The sequence below is a fragment of the Lissotriton vulgaris genome, chromosome 7 (assembly GCF_964263255.1).
Source record: "Lissotriton vulgaris chromosome 7, aLisVul1.2, whole genome shotgun sequence".
Taxonomy (NCBI): Eukaryota; Metazoa; Chordata; class Amphibia; order Caudata; family Salamandridae; genus Lissotriton; species Lissotriton vulgaris.
The window spans coordinates 734,326,869-734,348,734 of NC_141695.1; the positions used below are offsets into that span (position 1 = coordinate 734,326,869).

Genomic DNA, 21,866 nt, shown 5'->3' on the forward strand with positions numbered 1-21,866 from the left:
TTTTACCCCTACGCTATCCAACGCTTTCTCTACTGCTGCACTCACTGGAGTGGGAATAGTAATTTTTACCCCTAGGCTATCCAACGCTTTCCCTACTGTTGCACTTTCTGGAGTGGGAATAGTAATTTTTAACCCTCTTGCTATCCAACGCTTTCCCCACTGTTGCACTTTCTGGAGTGGGAATAGTAATTTTTACCCCTACGCTATCCAATTCTTTCTCTACTGTTGCACTCTTTGGAGTGGAAATAGTAACTTTACCCCTACGCTATCCAACGCTTTCTCTGCTGCTGCACTCACTGGAGTGGGAATAGTAATTTTTACCCCTACGCTATCCAACGCTTTCCCTACTGTTGCACTCTCTGGAGTGGGAATAGTAATTTTTACCCCTACGCTATCCAACGCTTTCCCTACTGTTGCATCCCCTGGAGTTGGAATAGTAATTTTTACCCCTACGCTATCCAACGCTTTCTCTACTGTTGCACTTAAAGGAGTGATTATAGTAAATTTTACACTTTCCGCTATCCTACGGTAAAAATATTGTACATATTTTATTCATATTACATTTACATATATATATGTATCAACAAAATAATGTGTAATTTTTTTTAACTTACATTAATTATTTATTAATGTTCATGTTATTTAAGTAGTTTAAGTATGTTTAAGTTAATTACATTTATGATTTCATTAATTATTAATTAATTTAACGCATTTTTAAAAATTCGATATTTTGACTAACTATATTTTTTACATCAATATTTTTGATTCAATATTTTTGTACTTACCTGTTTGGAGATAGGAGGTCGATATTTTGGTAGTCTATATTTTTACCTCAATATTTTAGTAACTCGATATTCTTTACATCGATATTGTTTCAGTGATCCCTCTTGTGTGTATAAAAGGTCAGGCACAGATCAGAGCAGCAGATGAGGAGAAAGAAGCTACTGGTTACAGGAAGTGCACGGGGATTGCACTCGTGAAAGTCAAAGATACAAAGGCCTCCATCAAGCATCATAGCTAATTTTCGGCTGTAGATATGAAGAGAAAGCACACCTGCCCAGCCTCGACAAAGAGCACGATTTTTTGGGGCTGATCAACTTTGCCATGGTGTCGACGGGCGCTGGGGTCCCTCGAGTGAGCTGTCCATCATAGTGGGTAAAGGACGGGAAAACGGTGCACACCGCTAATGTGTGGGGGGTGGCAAACGGGGGGGCTTCTTTGCGAGTTCACATGCCTCTTGTGTGTATAAAAGGTCAGGCACCGATCAGAGCAGCAGATGGGAAGAAAGAAGCTCCTGGTCACAGGAACTGCACGGGGATTGCACTCATGAAAGTCAAGGATGCAAAGGCCTCCATCAAGCATCATAGCTAATTTTCGACGGTAGATATGGGGAGAAAGCACACCTGCCCAGCCTCGACAAAGCGCACAATTTTTTGGGGCTGATTAACTTTGCCATTGCGCCGAAGGGCACCGGGGTCCCTCGAGCTGTCCATCATAGCGTGTAAAGGGCGGGAAGACGGTGCACGCCGCTAGTGTGTGGGGGGGCAAATGGTGGGGGCTTCTTTGCGAGTTCACATGCCTCTTCTTGTGTGTATAAAAGGTCAGGCACAGATCAGAGCAGCAGATGAGGAGAAAGAAGCTACTGGTTACAGGAACTGCACGAGGGTTGCACTCATGAAAGTCAAGGATGCAAAAGCCTCCATCAAGCATCATAGCTAATTTTTGACTGTAGATATGGGGAGAAAGCACGCCTGCCCAGCCTCGACAAAGCGCACGATTTTTGGGGGCTCATTAAAGAGTTACTGAATTTGACCTTCAATTCAGGCACCTGCTTTATCTATATCTGTAAGTGCTTCCTGTTGGCGGAGCCTCGTTGTCTACTTGTAACTATTCTCTGACCCTGCTTCGAGGGTCAGAGCAGGGTCAGAGAATAGTTGCAAGTAGGTAACGAGGCGCCGCTCAGGAAGCACGTACAGGGTTACAGCAGGTTCCCAAGTTGAAGTTAATTTCTTTGTAATCATTTTGACAAATGGTTACAAAGAAATTAGCTTCAACTTGGGTACCTGCTGTAACCCTGTAAGTGCTTCCTGAGCAAAATTTTGCTGTGATTTAGTGCGATTCGCAAAAACGTGGAAAATCCACAAATTCCGCGAGCGGAACGAATTTTGCACCCGTACTTAATCTAGTCTGCCTGCAATGTGGTCGAAGCCCACCCACACCTGTTCATCCAGATTCTCCTGGCACTCCAAAACACGCTTTGGAAAGCCATATGTTCTTTGTGGGAATCCTGGAAGGCAGCCATGGTGGTGGGTGCTGCCTGCTGTGTGGTCTGTGCAGGGGGTGGGGTCTTCTCATAGCAGCTGGGCTGCCCTGTTCCTTAAGGTGGACTGCTGCAGCTCTCCACAAGCTGTTGGAGGGCGTCGGAGTCAAAGGTGTGGTGGTGCTCTTCATCATCAGCGAATAGTGCTTCAGGCTGATCTGCAGGAGGTGTTGGATTTCCCTCTGCAATGTGAAGGGGAGATGTAGTTTAACATTGTGTTCACATGTATGTTGTCACATTGTACATGTTTACATATAGATAGCATGACATGGTACATTTTGATTGTTTGGGAGGAGCTGCCTCTTTGATGCTGGACAGTGGACATTTCGACATCACGGATGTGTGTTTGTACTTGCACATTATCAACTCACATTTTCCTGCAATGCCAAATGTGATTGGCCAGTTTCTACGCACATGCAGCACCAGTTGTGTCCTCTGTTCTGTTGTGGACGTGTTGCAGTTTGTACCACATCATTGTCAATGTTGATGTGCTCTGCATTTATGCGTGTGTGCTACATTTTGGGGGAGTCGCACCTGCAGCTCTGATTTTGCGGCCCCTTCTCCCTTACATGCGGTGTGCCTTTAACTACTGTGCTTGTACCATGCTGTGATTTTGCATACTTGGATACATTGATCTCTTCGTTGGAGTTGGGGGTGTGGGGCATGGTTTGTCCGCAGATATGCTCTACTTAATTGTGCATGCCATTGTGCCCATCTCCCCCGTCCCCCAGTCCCTGCTGTTGTGTCTGGTCATGTTGAGCAGTGTCTGGTCCCCCAAACCCTGCCACCATCTCCCCACTGATGACTGTGCACACCATTTCCTCCATCTGGTCCAGCTCCTCCTCTGGCGCTGGACTCTCACCTCCAGTCGGCATTGCTGGCTTCCGGTTGTTTGTGAGTTTCTGCTTGGTTTTGCGCTTCACATCATTTCAGCGCCTTTTGACCTCTTCCATTGTCCTCTTCAGCACTCCGACTGCATTCACCTTGTCCACGATGGATTGCCATATTCCATTTTTGTTGCCAATGACAGAGTGGAGGTGACGAACAGTAGTTGATGGTGTTCTACCACCCCTGTTATCAGGATCCTGTTTTCCTGCGGACTGAACCGCTTCTTCTGACTCTTCTTCTCCTTGGCCTTCCCTGACCCCGCGGTCCCAGGCTGGTCCTCCGGGGGGCTTGTGGGGTTCTTGTTGTCCTCTATACTTGTACCGGCAACATCCATTGTGCTTCGCTGTTGTTTGGCTTTTGTTTTTACGTTTTTTTTCTACTTTTATGGTGATTTTTCACACCTGACGTGTGCAAATTGCAGGCCTGTTGCTGGTTTTAACTGATTTTGTATCGCGATTGGCCTCATCACAACTTTTTTCGCGTTCATATTTCGCATTTTTCCTGTGTCGCTTTGACTTTATCGTGGACATTTGACGCGTTATCGTGAGTTTATTGAATGGTACCGCCGTGTTGAGAATACAACATTAATACCGCGTTATTTAATCCTGCAATAGACTGCAAGCTGAAGAGTTGCGTTAAGCTAATTTTTCGGTAATTATCACTCGTTCTTGAGAATATCCCCCAGAGTGTTCCGGATGAGAGGATGCAAACTGGACAAAAAGATGGATTACAGGTTGATTGTGATTCTATTCTTCACAGGAGGAAAGACGAATATGGTGGAATTCCTGTAAGGATCAGACAAAAGCCGATTTGGCATGGGAATTATGTGATAGGGTGATGCAACCCATGTTTTTGGGAAATGTGTTAGGCATGTTGTATTTTCATTTTCTATATTATGAAAGGTTTAGTAACAGTTGAGAAAGATTCTACATTATGTTGTGTTCAGGTGTATCGCATTTTTGTTGCTTTTCTTCCTTTCCGCTTCATGAGACATGTGGCACAAGACAATGCTTTGCGTGGTGTGTGTCGGAGTGTTATACAGGATGAAAGGAAAAGAAGAACCATCGAGGTGTTAGCTGGCAGCTCCCGCCTGTTGCTCCCGGTACTTTCAATAAACTTTTTTAGGTCTCGCCTGGCTTCATCATCGCGCATGCTCTGCACTCGCCATGCGAGGGCTTTTTGCAATCAATACGGATTCAGAAGGGACTAGAAGCCCCGCCCCTGTTTCCCATTGGCTTGAGTCATCGTTTATGATAAACGGTGCTGCGTAATTGGAAATATTGTTTCTTGGTCACCTCCTTGTCCTCTTTTAGGACAGCCCTTGTGGACAGGCCAATGCCATCTTTTTCTGGTGTGATGTAGGAGGGTGTGCTGGTAACGGAAACACTGGCTCCTCATTGGGAATTCTATCAGCTCCTCCCTCCACTTCCCCCCATTCAAAAGCAAACTCCCTTCAAGTTGCGCTGTTCATGGACTTATGTTGTGGAGTTGCTGGCAGCTCCCCTTTCTTTTCTCTGCCTCCGGTGCTCGCACATACAGAGGCGGTTAAATTACACTTTTTACAACAATTTCTGGGTTCTCTTTCAGAACACTGTATATCCCTTCCATTGGGAACCGCAATGGCCCAGCTTCGGATGTCCTATTATTTCGCCCAGAGCAAAGCCGGTAACCCGTCTTGGTCCAGGTCCCGAGGACATAAGAGCCGCAAGCTGCTGGTCGAGCAGCCCGGTGTTCTCGACCCCTCCCGGAGCGTAGAGCTCTCCCGCCCCGTATGCCACCTGGAACTGACCCACCGGCCTTCTTTAGATTCAGTGTGTATCTTGCAAAAACGGCAACAAAGACACACATACAGTAATTCTGTTCCGGGTTACATAATTGAGTGCAAACTGACTGCACTTAACCACATGACTGCTAAGGCAATTCCCCTCCTGTGCTGGAAAAGCTTGAAGTACATTATTTTATGACGAGCTCAGCTCATCATAAGCACACGACCAGTGTACTGCATGACAAGCTGAGCTCGTCATGAGCAGCGAAGGGGTTCAACTTTATCACTGGGTGAAGGCACCTGCAGCAGTGACCTTTGCGTACTGCGCAAACTCTGGGCTGCAGGAGCGGTAAGAGAACTCTGGTGGTTCCTATACTTGCTGTATAGAGTTGTGAGTGGTCTAATCACGCGATTGACTCATAAAATAGCACCTAGGGTTAAAGTGTTGCTGCACATTCTCAATCATCCGTGACCAGCTGGCCCCTCATCCTGCCCCCTTCCCTCCTATCATCTGACTTTGTATATGCAACATTACAGTATAGTTCTGTGAGTTCTGAAATGGCTTCATGGAGCTGCGTACAGGCTGCAAGGTGTACGTTTAGAACGCTGCTGTTTTTAATTAATATTTTGGTATGCTAATGTTATTATACAGTAGCAGTTGTTTATTTACTTTTCCCTTTTAGAGAAAAAAAATAAACTTTGCATGGAGAAGTTTATATGTTATTTCAACCAGTGAAAATCTATCTGTCTGCCCCTTTCCCATCTTTCCATCTATATGGACGTTATGCTTAGAGGCAGCTATTATTTATAGTGCTTAGAATCTGCAGACCTACAGTCTTTAGTGCTGCATGATATCATTACTGCTATAGATGACCTAGTTGTGACTATTATCCATCCACCCATTCTGGGTGCCTCTCAGCTCTCGTATATTGAAGGATGCGGATACATTGACCCAGCATAGCAGAAAATTGGAATTAGTTCCTTGTCATGCGCACATCGGATACCTTGTCCGCTTTAAGTAGTTGTAACAATTAGAGACAGGGCTCCATTATCTTGGAATCCAACGTAGTGTACTTTGCCATCACTGTCATATCATATAAGATGCAGAATTGTTTGGACGATTAAACGACAAAAAAGGTCTAATGTGGTTCATCTCTCACAGTGTAACAATTGCATTTGAGTTCCCAATGTTCCTTTTCAGGAGCAGACGAGGAACACACGCAGCAAATTGTCGAGTCTACGAAGTGATGCTTGTAACCTTACTCCATTAGGTGCTTGGTGCAGTAGGGCAAGGCAACTTACTTTATTTCTGAGCACTGAGTACTAAAATCTGATTAACAAAAGAGTCAGATACCGGAGATCACACAGAATGACAATGTGAAGTTGAGCTATTAAAGTGTTTGCATCAGACCTTAACATAATATACACATACAATGTTGTCCTGTCTTGCACACCATCCATGATCCTGTAGGTTGAAATGAAAAATTGATAAGCTTATCCCAGACCTGTTCATGTTTGGTGCAGTTCTGGAATCCGTTCAAGCAGCCCGCGCATGCTGGTATCTGAGATCACCACCCGACTGCCCGTAATATGGAGCATAAAACAACCTGACGTTACTTAAGAGGATGTGGCCTAACGGCCAGGGCTGCCAGTTTTAAAGCTAGGGAACTAGATTTGAGTCTCAGCATCAGCCCAACGTGCTGTGAATCTTGGTAAATCACGTACTCTCCATGTGCCTAACAAAAAATGAATGTCCTTGTGTAATGTAACTTGTGCTCGTGTAAAGCCGCTCCAATACCTTTGGGTGGAGTTTGCGCTATATAAAACTGGAAATAAAAAAAAAACTGGTTCATTTTCTCTACCTGCCCATTTAAACCACTTGTTTTCAGCTGTGTAACAATTGCACATGCACAAGTTGCACACAACCAGTTGAAGTTGAGCATACTGTGACAATTGGACCAGTTTGTTATTAATTTTTTATATGATGGTAATGTCATTGTGCATGCTTATATTGCTTGTGGGTGTAATTGAATTTTTAAACATAATAAAAAAGCTATGGGAGTTCTCCCGAAAGCGTACGATATTAATGGAAAGGGGCGACCAATCGGTCCCCCCGAACGTATGGTGGAGTGCCCCGATCCCCCCGGGAAGCCATTTTGGGCGGGAGGCGCGTCTCGGCTGGTATGCCCGAAGCGGCGTAGCCGGGGCGCGCTTTTTCCCGCCCAAGAGTGGGTTGTCCTAGACACCGAAGCCGTCCGCCACGCCCAGGGAGGCGGAAGGGGGCGGGTTCACGCCCGCCCCGAGAAGAATAAAAGGAGCCACAAGCCAAGAAAGCATCCTCTTGTTCCTGTGCTCTGAAGCTGCACCTCCTCGCTGCACGTGAGCTCGAGACGGAACGAAGAGCTATTTTTGAAATTTGTAATTTCTCTCTTTTCTCTTCTAGCACTACAAGTCATGCCGGGCAAGAGAGTCGCAAAGAAGGTCAGCACCGACCAGATGCTCCGGATGTTGGTGAAGGACATGGCAGAGATGAAAAGGAAAATGGCGGCCAGGGACGGTGCGGGAAGGCCAAAAAGACCCAACCCGACGGAGGCCCCGGCCGGCAGAAGGAAGAGGGCCAGGAATGGGTCAAACAAAGACGAGGCCCCAGTTCCGGAGGCTCCCCCGATGAGCCCTCCTAGACCAGCGGAGATTCCCGTGCCGGCTCCTGCCGAGGGTCAGCAGATCCCCGTTGTGGTTACCCCAGTGGACGAAGGGGACATGCCCCGGAATTGGCCGCTCAGTTGGCGGCATGGCTGGGTAATAGCAGCGGGCGTCCCGTGGCTCCGGGGGACACGGCTGAGGAAGCCAAGCAATTAATGAGGCAGTTGCGGCAGTCTCGAGAGGCCGCGAAACCTCCTTGTCCGTTTATTTCCCCGCAGGCTCCAGTAGAGCAACCCGCAGCGGGCACAAGTTCGGCAACAACGGCGGTCACAGCTTCTAGCTCAGGTAAGCAGCTAATGCCGATTGCGGGGAAGGGGTCGGTACCCTCGAGAAGGGAGAGATTGGCTCAGCATATCCCGATGGAGTTAAAATAACGGATATGGGCTGAGAAATACGTAAACATGTTCTCCTTACTAACTGACCACTATGAGATCGAGCATGTGAAAGTTCAGAAGGAACTCATGCATCCGAGTGTTTGGCGCGCAAAAATGGCCGCCTTTAGAGTCGATGAGACGATAGGTAACTGGGGTAGAGCATTTAGCATATTCACTTCAATTATGGGGGAACGGAGACCCGATTTGTTGACCGAGTTACCTGTGTACCAGTCACGTATTATGGAATATTCGCAGACATATGGTGGCAATGAGTGGTTCTGTTATGATAATATTTTTCGTAAGGCCAAAGAGTTTGATGCGTCTCTGACGTGGGATTGTTATGACTCCATTTCTTGGCAAAAGATGGAACAATCAGGCATGCTGAAGGTGCCATTGTTGGGGGGGGGCGGGGGTGAACTTTCCCGCCAATCATCCGGGGCGCCCTTTCGGACTGGAGCAAGTAACGAGCATCACCCAAAGCCGAACGGCAATACAGGTAAAAAAGGGGTATGCTGGAACTTTAACAGGGGGAAGTGTACGAGGCCCCACGGGTCATGCAAGTTTAGACATGAATGTGGGGGGTGTGGACAGTCCTCGCATCCCGAGACCATGTGCAGAGCCAAAACTGGTGATAACGTCAGTAGGGGAAGCGCCAAACAGGTCTGACATAGTCCAAGGGGCGTCTTTACCTACACCGGTTGATACCATGGCAATGATTCCTTGGCTCAGCGAATACCCTGATTATGTCTCCGCTGGGGTGCTGCGAGACGGGTTTTCTTACGGTTTCCGCATCCCGGTGGGGAATTTTCAGGGGAAAAAACAGTGTAGGAACCAACTCTCGGTCCTGCATAATACGGCGGTGGTGCAAGCAAAGATTGGGAAAGAAGTAGCCCGGGGTCGGGTGGCAGGACCATTCAACACGCCACCAGTTCCTAATTTCGTTTGTTCACCTTTGGGAGTGGTCCCCAAGAAGGACCGGGGTGAGTTTAGACTGATACATAATTTGTCAGCACCGAGGGATTTGTCAGTTAATGATGCAATAGACCCAGGGCTTTGTTCGGTGAGGTACGCATCCTTCGATGATGCAGTCGCCATGTTGAATCGCCTGGGGCCCGGAGCGCTGATGGCCAAATCCGACATCGAGTCCGCTTTCCGGTTGCTCCCGGTACACCCGGATGATCAGCGTCTCCTGGGCTTTATGTTTCAGGGGCGCTATTACATGGATAAATGTATGCCAATGGGCTGTTCCATATCGTGTGCTTATTTTGAAAAATTCAGTTGTTTTCTGCAATGGGCATTCACAAGGATTACGGGGTTTCAGCATGTCATGCATTATCTGGACGATTTTCTGTTTCTGGGGGCAGCCGGGGACACAGAATGTGCACGGGCTCTAGATGAATTTTGTGATTTGATGAGACAGTTTGGTGTGCCATTGGCACCAGGTAAGACTGTGGGGCCCTCAACTTCGCTCGAGTTTCTTGGAATAGAGCTCGATTCCGAAGAAGGTTGCTTCCGCTTGCCAGAAGAAAAAGTGCGGAAATTCAGGGCTTACCTTGAAGCATGTATTGGAGAAACTAAGGTGAGCTTGCATCAATTACAGCAGACTGTGGGGCAGTTGAATTTTGCCCTTAGAGTGATGCCAATGGCCCGCCCCTTTTCCCGCTCGATTGCACAAGCCATGGTCGGTCTTAAAGAGGGGCATTACCGCACGAGGCTCTCGGCCGAGATTCGCCAGGACATGCGCATTTGGTTGGCATTCCTGGCGGAATTCAATGGTCGGGTAGTCTGGACGAAGCCGGCGGTGTCCTCCGAAGAGTTGGGGCTGTGGACAGATTCGGCGGGGAGTATAGGCTTTGGCGCCATCTTTGGCAATCACTGGTCGGCTCAAACATGGCCGTCATGGTGGCACAAGGGTGGACTTACAAGTAACATTGCTTTTCTTGAACTGTTCCCTATTCTGGTGGCTTTGAAGACATGGCCTGAGGGGTTTAGGGATCACTCTGTGGTGTTCTGGTCTGATAACATGACCGTAGTTGAGTGTATCAATAGTCAGGCAGCACGATGTAAGTGGATCCTGAGGTTGCTCAAGGAAATTGTTTTACTATGTATGCAATTGAACGTGCTCTTTAGAGCGAGGCATGTGCCAGGGGTACTGAATCAGGCTGCTGATGCGCTTTCTCGTTTCCGTATGCAGGCCTTCTGGGGTTTTCTACCCACAGCGGACCCGGTGGCGGCACCATTTCCCGAAGCTCTCTGGTCTCTCGGTGCCCCGAACTACAAAACCTCGTGGGAGAGAGTTTAGCACCCAGGACAAGGAAGGCATATGAAGGGGCATTCCGTTCCTATTGGTCCTTTTTGGGTTCAGCTAGGGGAGAGCTTTGGGGTCAGGAAGAATTTGTAATAAAGTTTTTACTGTCCCTACGCAGGGCAGGCAAATCGGTGGCCACGGCCCAGAGGCATCGGGCTGCCATTTCCTTCATGGCGCGGGCTCATGGGATCCAGGACCCTACAGCGTCTTTTTTGGTACAGAAAGCGCTGCGTGGGTGGCAACGCCTTGAGGGTCGCAGAGTAGATGTTAGGCACCCGATAGGTCTGGATAGGTTGGCCCTATTACTGTCCGTACTTCCTGCTACTTGTTCATCCCAGGCGGAAACAGTGTTATTCCGGGCCGCTTTTGCATTAGCATTTCATGGGGCTATGCGGGTAAGCGAACTGGTGGCAAAGAATAAGCAGGATACGGGGTTGGACTGTGCCGAGAGCACGTTCAAGTAAAGGGGGAGACGATGATTGTCTCGTTTGTCAGGTCCAAGACCGATCAAGGCGCGATCGGTGATAGTGTGGTAGTCCAGCGGATCCCCGGATCTCCCATATGCCCGGTTACATGTGTCGAGGAATATTTGGCGCAGAGGGCGGCATCATGGGGAGGGACCTTGCTGAGGCATGCAGATGCCACCCCACTGACGAAGTTTCAGTTCCAGCGGGTGCTTGCAATGGCAATCTCGGCCGCGGGCCTGAACCCGGGCGAGTTTGGGACTCATTCCTTCCGGATAGGGGCTGCTACAGAGGCTACAGCCAGGGGTCTGAGTGTTGAAAAAGTGAAACAGTTGGGGCGTTGGTCCTCGAATTGTTACAAAAGGTATGTGCGATTGCACATGTTGTGAAGCTGATATCATGTACTCACGCTTCTTGTTTTTGTTTGGTTACAGTTTCGCAAACCTACGAGGCGGGGCGGACTGTGCAGTCGGCCCGACACCTGGGAACCAGCGGTCAGAGATCACCGGCTGATGAAAAAGTGGTGTGGGTCGTGGGCCACTCATACGTGAGGCGTGCCGGGAACGTATTCAAAGCAGGTGACATGATTCACACAGCTGGGGAATACGGGTACAGGGTGACCTTCCCTGGAAGGGGCGGGCTCTGTATTGACCAGTTTCAATCTTTTCTTGAGGGTTTGTTAGGGCGGACAAGGTCACCGCCAGCTATAATCATAGTACATCTTGGGGGCAATGATTTGGTGACCACTGGTAGACGACTGCTTCTCGAGGCGATACTATCCACAGTAAGTTGGTTAGCGAGGAGGGTTCCAGGGTGCACAATTGCATGGTCCCATATGATTCCACGAAAGGTGTGGCGGGGGGCTAATTCAGTGTCTGCTATAAATCATTCTGTGAAAAAGATTAACAACAAGCTTGGTAGACTGTTCCGTACCAGTACTTTGCATTCGATTCCTCATGGTTGTATCAGGGGGGACAATATGTATCTAGAGGATGGGGTCCATTTGTCCCGGGTGGGGAATTCTTTACTAATAGGAGCCCTCGTAGCCTGGTTAAGGAGTTTGCAACATGACCTTTAGGTAGGAGTTTTGTGGGGGGTCCGGATAGGCGGTCAACTATCCGGCCTGTGGCGGTAAGGTCATGATCGGTGAGCAGTCATTGGAAGATCCCTAGGGGGGGGGCGTCACCCATTACGGATGGGAGCGCCCGGGGGGAGGTGGCCATTGGCCCCTCAACGGGGAGGCGGTCCCTTCTAAGGACGGGACGCCTAAAGGAAAGGGAAGGCGGTCAAGGCCCCTCCCTGGATAGGAGGGGCTACGGGCCCCTCCTGGGAATTTCCCGGGGCCAGGACATCTGCGACGGCAGATGTGGTAAGTTGTGTAGGGTGGGGAGGGGGGTCTACGCTACCTTCTAGACACCTCACACGAGTCCTCGGACGACCACGTACATGGCGTCGAGTTAACAGGGGCCCCCGTCAAGACAAGGGAAATTGGTATGGCACGCGAGGTGAAGTCCTCTGTGCGACCGCCCCTCACAAGTGAGGGGGGAGTTCTGGTTTAGGGATCTGACACCGGTTACGACCTTGCCGTTGGCCCTTAACGTTAGGATGTACAATTTCAATTTGAAATGCAATTTTTGTAAGGATGTTAGTATCGGCTAGGAGAACCTTTGTATTAGATATATGTTAAGGTTAGCCAAACATCGTAATGTGGATATGAAATTGTACATGATATGAAACTGTTATTTTAATGTTTTGATTTTGTTTCATATTTTAATAAATACGGCCAGGAAGGGTAACTCCCTTCCCGCCTTCCAAAAGTTCAAGAACTGTTTCCGGTTTCCCAATTCTTGGGGATTGTGTTGAGAGGGGGTGGCGGGTATCTCAGCCATATGGAAAGGGGCGACCAATCGGTCCCCCCGAACGTATGGTGGAGTGCCCCGATCCCCCCGGGAAGCCATTTTGGGCGGGAGGCGCGTCTCGGCTGGTATGCCCGAAGCGGCGTAGCCGGGGCGCGCTTTTTCCCGCCCAAGAGTGGGTTGTCCTAGACACCGAAGCCGTCCGCCACGCCCAGGGAGGCGGAAGGGGGCGGGTTCACGCCCGCCCGAGAAGAATAAAAGGAGCCATAAGCCAAGAAAGCATCCTCTTGTTCCTGTGCTCTGAAGCTGCACCTCCTCGCTGCACGTGAGCTCGAGACGGAACGAAGAGCCATTTTTTAACCCACCCACCATCCCCTGAAGACAGCAAGTTGTTGTGGTATAAAGTTCGTTTCGTATTAGGTTTTTCTTGCAGGTTGTTTCTGAATAAAGTTTATGATTCGGTTGCAATGAAGTGGATAATTATGTGCGTATACTTTATTAAAGACTTTCATCAGAGCGATTAGTATGTTTTAAATGTTTTAGGTAGAGACGTGATTCGTTTTAATTAGGTATGTCTCTTGTTTTTTAGTCATTGATCTTGTCGTATTTATTGTTTGGTCGGGCGGTAAGGTCATGATCGGTGAGCAGTCATTGGAGGATCCCTAGGGGGGGGCGTCACCCATTACGGATGGGAGCGCCCGGGGGGAGGTGGCCATTGGCCCCTCAACGGGGAGGCGGTCCCTTCTAAGGACGGGACGCCTAAAGGAAAGGGAAGGCGGTCAAGGCCCCTCCCTGGATAGGAGGGGCTACGGGCCCCTCCTGGGAATTTCCCGGGGCCAGGACATCTGCGACGGCAGATGTGGTAAGTTGTGTAGGGTGGGGAGGGGGGTCTACGCTACCTTCTAGACACCTCACACGAGTCCTCGGACGACCACGTACATGGCGTCGAGTTAACAGGGGCCCCCGTCAAGACAAGGGAAATTGGTATGGCACACGAGGTGAAGTCCTCTGTGCGACCGCCCCTCACAAGTGAGGGGGGAGTTCTGGTTTAGGGATCTGACACCGGTTACGACCTTGCCGTTGGCCCTTAACGTTAGGATGTACAATTTCAATTTGAAATGCAATTTTTGTAAGGATGTTAGTATCGGCTAGGAGAACCTTTGTATTAGATATATGTTAAGGTTAGCCAAACATCGTAATGTGGATATGAAATTGTACATGATATGAAACTGTTATTTTAATGTTTTGATTTTGTTTCATATTTTAATAAATACGGCCGGGAAGGGTAACTCCCTTCCCGCCTTCCAAAAGTTCAAGAACTGTTTCCGGTTTCCCAATTCTTGGGGATTGTGTTGAGAGGGGGTGGCGGGTATCTCAGCCATATGTGTTTAGATAATGTACAAACGTAATTTGAATAATCAACTCCCTGTACCCAAACTCGTTAGTTTCCGCCCTGCTGCTTCAAAGTACTAAACTATTGAAAAAAAATCAGAAAATATGAATCCTATAAGAGATTACTTTTATTAGTCTACCCTCATTTAGCCTGATCCTTTTTTGTTCTGTTTAAGCTCCTATCTCGCATGTTTCAAGCGGATTCTTTAGTAAAAGGCATTGGCATGGCCAATTGGTCTCGCCTTTGGGAATTTATAGGTGTTTAGCCATGCAACAGTTGATGTTGTTGCACCGAGGATATTGTGCTGAATAACTGAACACTTTTAAGGTCCCAAAGGCGAGGCCTATTGGCTATGCCAATGCTTATTACTTACTATTCTGGGCTGGAGCATCTTTTCATTGAGCTTCTGTCAGTAGTGTTGGTTGAGCTTGCCCCCCATTAATTTCACCTGTGTGTATCCCTACATTCTCTGATAATTCACTGGTAGTAAGGATGGAGAAAGTGCTGATGGCTTAGAAATTAAGCAGAACAGGTTCGTGGTGGGTGGGGGGTGGGGTGCGAGCGAAGGCAAGGGTGTGCCCAAAGGGGTTTATGAGGTGGGAGTGAAGAAGGGGGAGGATGCAATGAATATTTCTTTCCCTCCAGTGTCTCTGTAATCTGGAAGGGCTCCCTGTATACTTTTCACTGCTTTTGTTTGCGATGGGATCTAAAGCCAGATACTCTGTTTACACTGCCTGTTTGCTGTCCACTGAGCACAGATAAACGAAACCCTGGAACCACTCTGAGCTGGTTTGAAAGCTCTCAATCGCCCCAGCTGCCATTGGGTTTTTGTGGAGAGCAGGGAGGAAAGGACTGATGGCTCCGCAGATCCCGAGAAGAGGAGTAGGTGGTGCGCTTGGTTTGTTGAATTACAGGTACGAGTTTCTACATCTTTTGGTAGAATACCGATAATGCACGGCTGAGATGGTGTTACAGATTGCATTGCCTTCTCTCGGGCTTTTCTGTGGCTGTTGTTCATTTTGTTGCAGTCTCTTAAAATGATACTATACCATTGAAGCAATGGATACTCGCTGTTGTTGATCGCGTCTTGAGTAGAGAAGACAGGGCTTGCAGACAGATTCCTATCTTGGATGTTAACCTTTTTTATTGGTGGCAACATGGTCGCGATTAAAATCAAATGTTCACTTAAATAGAACGTTTCTTTACATCTGCTTGACATGAAGGGTGCTAGGGTCAGATTTATATAGTTTGTGAAGCTTTTAGGTAAGCAAAAACATCATATGTTTTTAAAAGTACGATTTTGCAACTTACAAATCATGAAAAAGTTGCAGCTCTAAAGTGGTTTATTCGCTATATATCACAGACGTAGAAGTGTGTGATATATAACGAATGTGTACGGGCAAACACAGGTGCACACACAGGTGAACGTGCGCACACACAAACTGGCACGGATACACACGATGTGACGGTGCAGAAGCAACGTACACAAAGAAGGCAACGAGGCATGGCCCCAGTATGGTCACACAATCAAGAAACTCTAAAAAATGATCAAGATAGAGTAGTTTGCAAAAGCACCATTTTAATTCAGTAATGACCAACGTGTTTATCGTTCAATCCTGCGCAGATATGTTCTGTATAGAAATCTGCGTTTGTTTCTTTATTTTATTTATTTATTTATTTAAGGCATTTTTATATAGTGCAGACTTTACCCGAAGGTGTCAGAGCGCTGTACAATAGAACCAGTTACTTTACATGAGAGAAATGGTACAAAATAGAACAATACAAAAATAAACAGGAGCAGTAGGGTAAAACAATATAGGCAATAACACAATATCAAACACAGCAATCAAGGGTGGGGAATTAACAAGAAGATATTACAAATTTACAATGATGAACTAACTTCCTAGAGGGGTATGAGAATGAGGATATTAGTTCTGAAAGTGTCTTTGGAAGAGAAGAGATTTGAGGTCAGCTTTAAAAATCCGGATGGACGAGGAAGCACGGAGCAATGGCGGAAGCGAGTTCCAGATTCTCACCGCATTACCTGAGAACGATTAAGCCATCGATCTTTCCCTTTTGAAGGCGGGGGCTCAGGCAGAAACTTTTCCGCATTCCGAGAAGGTCTCAAACCTCCTGACATTTTCAGTTTATTCGCCAGGTAATGAGGGGAGGAAGGGTCCAAGGCTTTACGGGTGATGCAGGCAGTTTTATAAATAGATCTTGCCTCAATGGGAAGCCAACGAAGAGAAGACAGGATAGGAGTAATGTGGTCACTTCGTTTGGACCCTGAAATAAAGCGAGCTGCTGAATGGAAGGCGAATTTGAGGGGGGAGAAATGAGATTTGGGTAAACCAGTCAGAAGAGAATTGCAGTAATCCAGTCTAGAGAGAACGAGCGATTTGACCAATGTTTTTAGGTCTTTCTCCGGGAAGAACCAATGGATCCCCCCACTGAAGGTGTAGCTGGTAACGTGAATTCTTAGCAATGGAGTTGATGTGGGAGATTAGGTTGAGTCTTTTGTCAAGTATGACACCTAGGGATTAAGGGCTGTCGACAATGATGGGTTTATTGAGTAAATTCAGCTGATCCATCCAGGATTGAACCGGAGGAGGGGAGAGAGAGGTACATAGGAGGAGGAATTCAGTTTTGGTGGGATTGAGAATGAGTTGGTGAACTAACATCCAGTTGTGAATAGAGTTGAGAGTAGAGTTGAGTAGTGAGAGATCATGTGCGGAAGACACCTTGAGGTAGATTTTAGTGTCATCTGCATAGAGATGGTAGTGGATCTCAGATTTACCTCGAAGGTTCCCTAATGCTTCTTGATGGAGTTTAAACAAAGTGGGTGCAAAGGAACCTGGAGTAACGCCTTGACCTACCGCCAATAGAGACAACATACTTTTTGCTATCTTGATAATTTGGGATCTGTCCGAGAGGAATGAGGCAAACCATTTAAACACTGTGCCTTCCACGCCCATGCTCTGTTGTAGAGGGTTAAGTAGGGTGTTGTGATTAACAGTGTCAAAGGCTGCAGAGATGTCAAGAAGAATCAGCGGACGGATTGGGCATTGTATCCAAGTCTCCAGACTCCCGATTCTACGGAGCCTCCGGTTCCTCAAGAAAACATCTGACGAACCCCTCCGGACCTCGGTCATCCCTACCATTGTGAGTTGAAGGACTCCCGAGAAAAAATCCGGACCTTGCAGCAGACTAAGACTGCCCGGACTTCAGCCAAATCCAAATAGCACAGAGGTCTCTCACCCCCATTCCAGCCATCGGCGCAGATGGCAAGACGTGATCCCCCAGTCTCATTCACACTAATCAATTCGGGGCGGATTCAAAAATAATACAGGCAGGCAAATGCTGTCAAAACCTTAGTGCTGAAGATGATCCCAACTAATTAGTGCAAAAGGGGATCGAAACGTCGACTGTTGTAAATGCTTTCACAGCCTAACCATTGTGTTTCAACTTGCTGTGTCTAGCGTTTTTTGGCAATACTTGAGATTGTATCACTGAGTTAAAAGTGGCCAACATTGCTCAAATTTGCCTGTGTAACCTTTTCCCTTGTATGTTGTTTGTTTGTCTTAAAGTATGGTACAGGATTGTGCCTTCTAACCAGGTACCACCTTCTTATCTTGTGAAATAAATACCCTGCCCGGCTGGGCAGTGGAAAATATAGTCTCCTACTATGGCCTATATTATCGTGTTCTTGTTGATTCAGATAAGCTAAGGACACTTGTTTTTCAGAGCAAGAAAAATCAGAAGTCATGATTCCCCAGAATCGAGTATATGCAGCACATCAACAATCACTTGCATCAGGGCTGTTTCAGTGCTGCAATTTTGAATGAAGCCAGACTGGAACACGTCTAGGAGATTATTGTCCATAATATGTAGGGAAAGTTATTTTGCAACACATTTTTTTGTGATTTTAGAAAGAAAAGGGAGGTTGATGATGGGGCGGAAGTTGTTGAGATCCCATCTGCTGAGGTTTTTTTTTAGAAGAGGGGTAACCTGTCCACCTGTCCTGTTTTGAGAGCCGCAGGGAAGGAGCCTTGACTGAGGAAGAGGTTAACTAGCCTGGTCCAGTAAGAGAGAGTATTGGTGTAGAAATCAATGGCGATGCCACAAGGGAAGGGGTCAGAGGAATGGTTGGAGGGTTTTGTTTCCAGGATGCGTTTGAGGAGGTCATCTTCTGAGATGGCAGTAAAGTTCTGCCAAGTGACTAAGGATTTTCGCTCCTCAATGGGGTTGGGTGGGTGACCTGATCCACTAGTGATTTTACCTTTACATCAAAGAATATAGCAAATGCAGGTGCTTTCTTTGAAGAATCCTCTGGCTTGATGGTTTGGGGAGAGCAGTTTGGGTTTTTGATGAGGTCAAAACGTTTTTTGGGTCTGTTTTTGGCTGAGTCGAGGAGGGATCTGAAATGGGATTGTTTCCTTGGAAGATGTGCTTGTGGTATTTGGATTTTGCTGAACGTAAAAGAGATAGATTGGTGGTGGATGGAGATTGTCTCCACTGTTTCTCCAAGATTCTAAGGTTGTTCCTTTCATCATAGAGAGCTCTATTGAACCAAGGTGCTGAGGGGGTGGGTCTTTTCCTTTTGCTTTGGAGTGGAGCGACTTTATCGATTTTGACTGCTAGGTCTGAGAGGCAATGGGAGGTGAGATCATTGACATCCATGTTAGGGTCTAGTCTAGGAAGTGATTGCAAAGCAGAGTCAAACAGAGTGTCAAAATCAATGTTTTTAGTGTTGCGGAACAAGGTAAGCGCCCTTTTGGGTTGGCAGAGTGTTATTACGTGCGATAGGTGAAAACGGAAGGAAATGAGGAAGTGGTCTGACCAGTCTACGTGGATAGGGGGAACAATAGTGAGCAGGTCTGCTTTAGATATAACAAGGTCCAGAAATGAGCCCTTAGAGTGTGTAATTTCCGGGCAGTGTTGGAAAAGATCATTGGCTGAGAGAAAGGTGGCAAACTTGTTGGCAGCCAAGTCTTCGAAAGAGCCCCAGTTTAGATTGAAGTCACCCAGGAAGATCTGTCTGTCACTGAGACAATTGGTCACTGATGAAGTTGTGAGTTCCTCCAAAAATGGAGAGCAGTTACAAGGTGGGTGGTTGATGAGGTATTCGAATGTACGGAAGGGGATGGTAGGAAGGGCTTAGATTTGAAGAGAGTTTCTGAAGATGATAGAGACACCTCCCCAAATTTTGACAGTTCTGTTGTTTGTGAGGATAGAGTAGTCGGTAATATCAGGATTAAAAAAAAATCAGTTTACTGTTTATTAACTTTATGGAATTTACTTGCAATCCTGATTAAGGGGGGGCTTGCTCATATGGAAGAATTGTGATTGGTCATATTCTAATTGTTTCATAGCTAATGTTATTTACTTTTATGATCTGTACACAAGAGATCAAATAAAGTTTATAAATTAAATAAATGAAAATGAGTAGTCGGTAGGTATCAGAAGATCAAACATAGTATTAGAGGAGTCATTAAACCAGGTCTCAGTGAAGAAGAGCATGTCACGGATTGTGGTGGGTGATAGTGTGGGAAATCTCCAGTTTGTGCTTGATTGCAGATCTGCAGTTGTGGAGCAAACAATGCAGCTCTCACGCAACTGTTTTGGTGATGGGGGTGTTTGGGCTATTAAGGGAGATAGGGAAGGGATAAGATTCTTGTTTGAGGGTGCCAGGGAAGAAGAGGGAGGCTGGTTAGATCTGACAGACGAGATGGTCTGAATAGAGAATTGAGTAGGATTATTAGGAGGGGAAAGTGGAGGGGGATTGACGTTGGTAGACTTGTAGCTACCCAGTACTTTGCCGATGTCTGTGGAGGACCGACTGTGATTGGCTTTATTGGGGCACGGGAGCAAGGAACTCCTTGGGCGGTTGTTAGGGAAGTGGGATATCTTAGCACTTAGAAGTGAGATGGACGCTAACAGCTGGGAGATGGAAGATATGAGATGATCGAGTTTATTTTCCTGGTAGAGTAGGGCTGAGTACGAAGTGTTGGGAAGCTCGCTGGTTAAGGGAGGGAGTGCAGTAGGTGAGCGAAGACAGGAAGAGGTGGAGGAATTGAGAGGCAATTGGGGTGCAGGGGTCTACGGTAAGGTTTACGAGTCCTCAGTTTATAATTATGGTCATTTTCTACTTGTTCAGATAGTTGGATGAGCCAGCAGGCTTTGTGAGAGTCTGTTCAAAAAGCGGGCATTACAAGATGGTGACATGCAGACAGCTCACATCTGAGCGAGCCATCTCATAGTCAAACTCAATGTATTTCTAAACAATCATTGAGAGGACCAAAAGATCTAACTCTTTGTTAGGGATCTGGTGATAGTTGAGTGCCTTTGTGTGCCCCCACCCAACTGTCTTAGAAATAAAATCTCACATTTAAGCATCATCCTAGCCACCTTGATTATCAGACTCTGTGGTAGCATGAGCGCATTTCATCAGTTTGAAATCAAATGGGACAAGAGGTCGTTCAGTCCTCTCCTCCATGAACATATATAGCTACAAAACGCCCGCAGAGCACCATGTTCTTTCAGGGAAGCAGAAAGCGGTGCCACTGAATGCTCCAGGTTCTCTCCTTCCACTGGTGATGGCTCTGTCAGAAGCCGAAGGTACGGTATCGGGTGGATGAACAGCATTCCATTCAATATACTTTGTCATGGATGGGTCTCACACTTTCCTCCATCTACAATTGCCTTGAGAGAAATACAATTATAAATTGGACACCTTTTCCATCAGAATGTCTCATCGTTATATTAGTTTGACTGCTTTTTATATCTTCAAAAAACTTGTTTACGGTTTGTGGGAGGAGCAAAATGAACTTAATGTCTTGAATGCCTTGCATATTGAATGCTGCAAAGCTCCTCGTTGTACACCTACAATCATATTTTACACATTCTGGATATATGAGTGTGGCTTTAAAACAAAATTAAAAGTAGTGCATGATTAATGACTACACTATTGCCATTTAAACCGCTCTTTTTTATCATGACTGCAGAGCCAGGGTGCACAAGGACAACATCTGCTTAAAAAGTCCAATGATCATTCATCAAAATATTGCACAAATCTCAAGTTATATAGGGTGCGGGCCTTTTACCTTCACATACTAGTTCTTGTAGGTTTGCATTTTCAAATGCAAAACGTTCAGTAGCAGACAGAAATTGAAAAACAGGACTGTCTAATTGACAGTGAAGTATGTGAGATCTCTGTTTAACAGTCAACCCTATGTACTCTCAGCTTGGTTGGGGAATTACATTTGTTAAAAAGGATAACAAAATGTTGCATAACGCACCCCAACACACTTTCTTTTTTGTAAGTGCTGTAACATATGTCACTGTTACTTAACTTGATGGTACTCGGTTTACTAACTACAAAAGTTTGAGTTGACCGTGGCAGTGTTCACCACCTGCAGATCACATCAGATGTTTGAAGTGAATGTTAACTGAGACATCTGGCCAACTTGGAGTTGTGTTTGGTGAGGCAGCTGGCCAGTGGTTTCTCAAGATTTAGCGGAATTAAGAATAATCTTTCTAGAGCAGTGATTCTTAAACTGTGATCTGCGGACCCATGGGGGTCTGTGACTACTATTAAGGGTGTCTGTGACTGTTAAGAAAAATAAACTGGCCCCAAGCTCCGGAGCACTTCATTTTAAAATATCATACGGGGTTGAAGTCTCATGCTTAAGAGTTCTTGGTGTGCCCTGCAATTAGGTGATATTAAAAATGTCATGTTAGTTGTGGTTAATATACTTGCTGGAGAGGTTTAGGTTTTATCTTGAGGACGTTTTGA

General features: G+C 46.7%; 1 protein-coding gene across 2 annotated transcripts in view; it reads left to right on the forward strand.

Moving 5' to 3' along the window:
- The window catches only part of KCNJ16 (potassium inwardly rectifying channel subfamily J member 16), a 446,439-nt gene that overhangs the window by 36,560 nt on the left and 388,013 nt on the right, over window positions 1–21,866 (forward strand). The window contains exon 2 of one of the 2 annotated variants that reach the window (XR_015297519.1): window positions 14,830–14,985. The exons of the other annotated variant lie outside the window; for it this stretch is intronic. The gene's annotated coding sequence lies outside the window, so the exon portion shown is untranslated. The remainder of the gene's footprint in view (window positions 1–14,829; window positions 14,986–21,866) is intronic. 2 annotated transcript variants of the gene reach the window in all.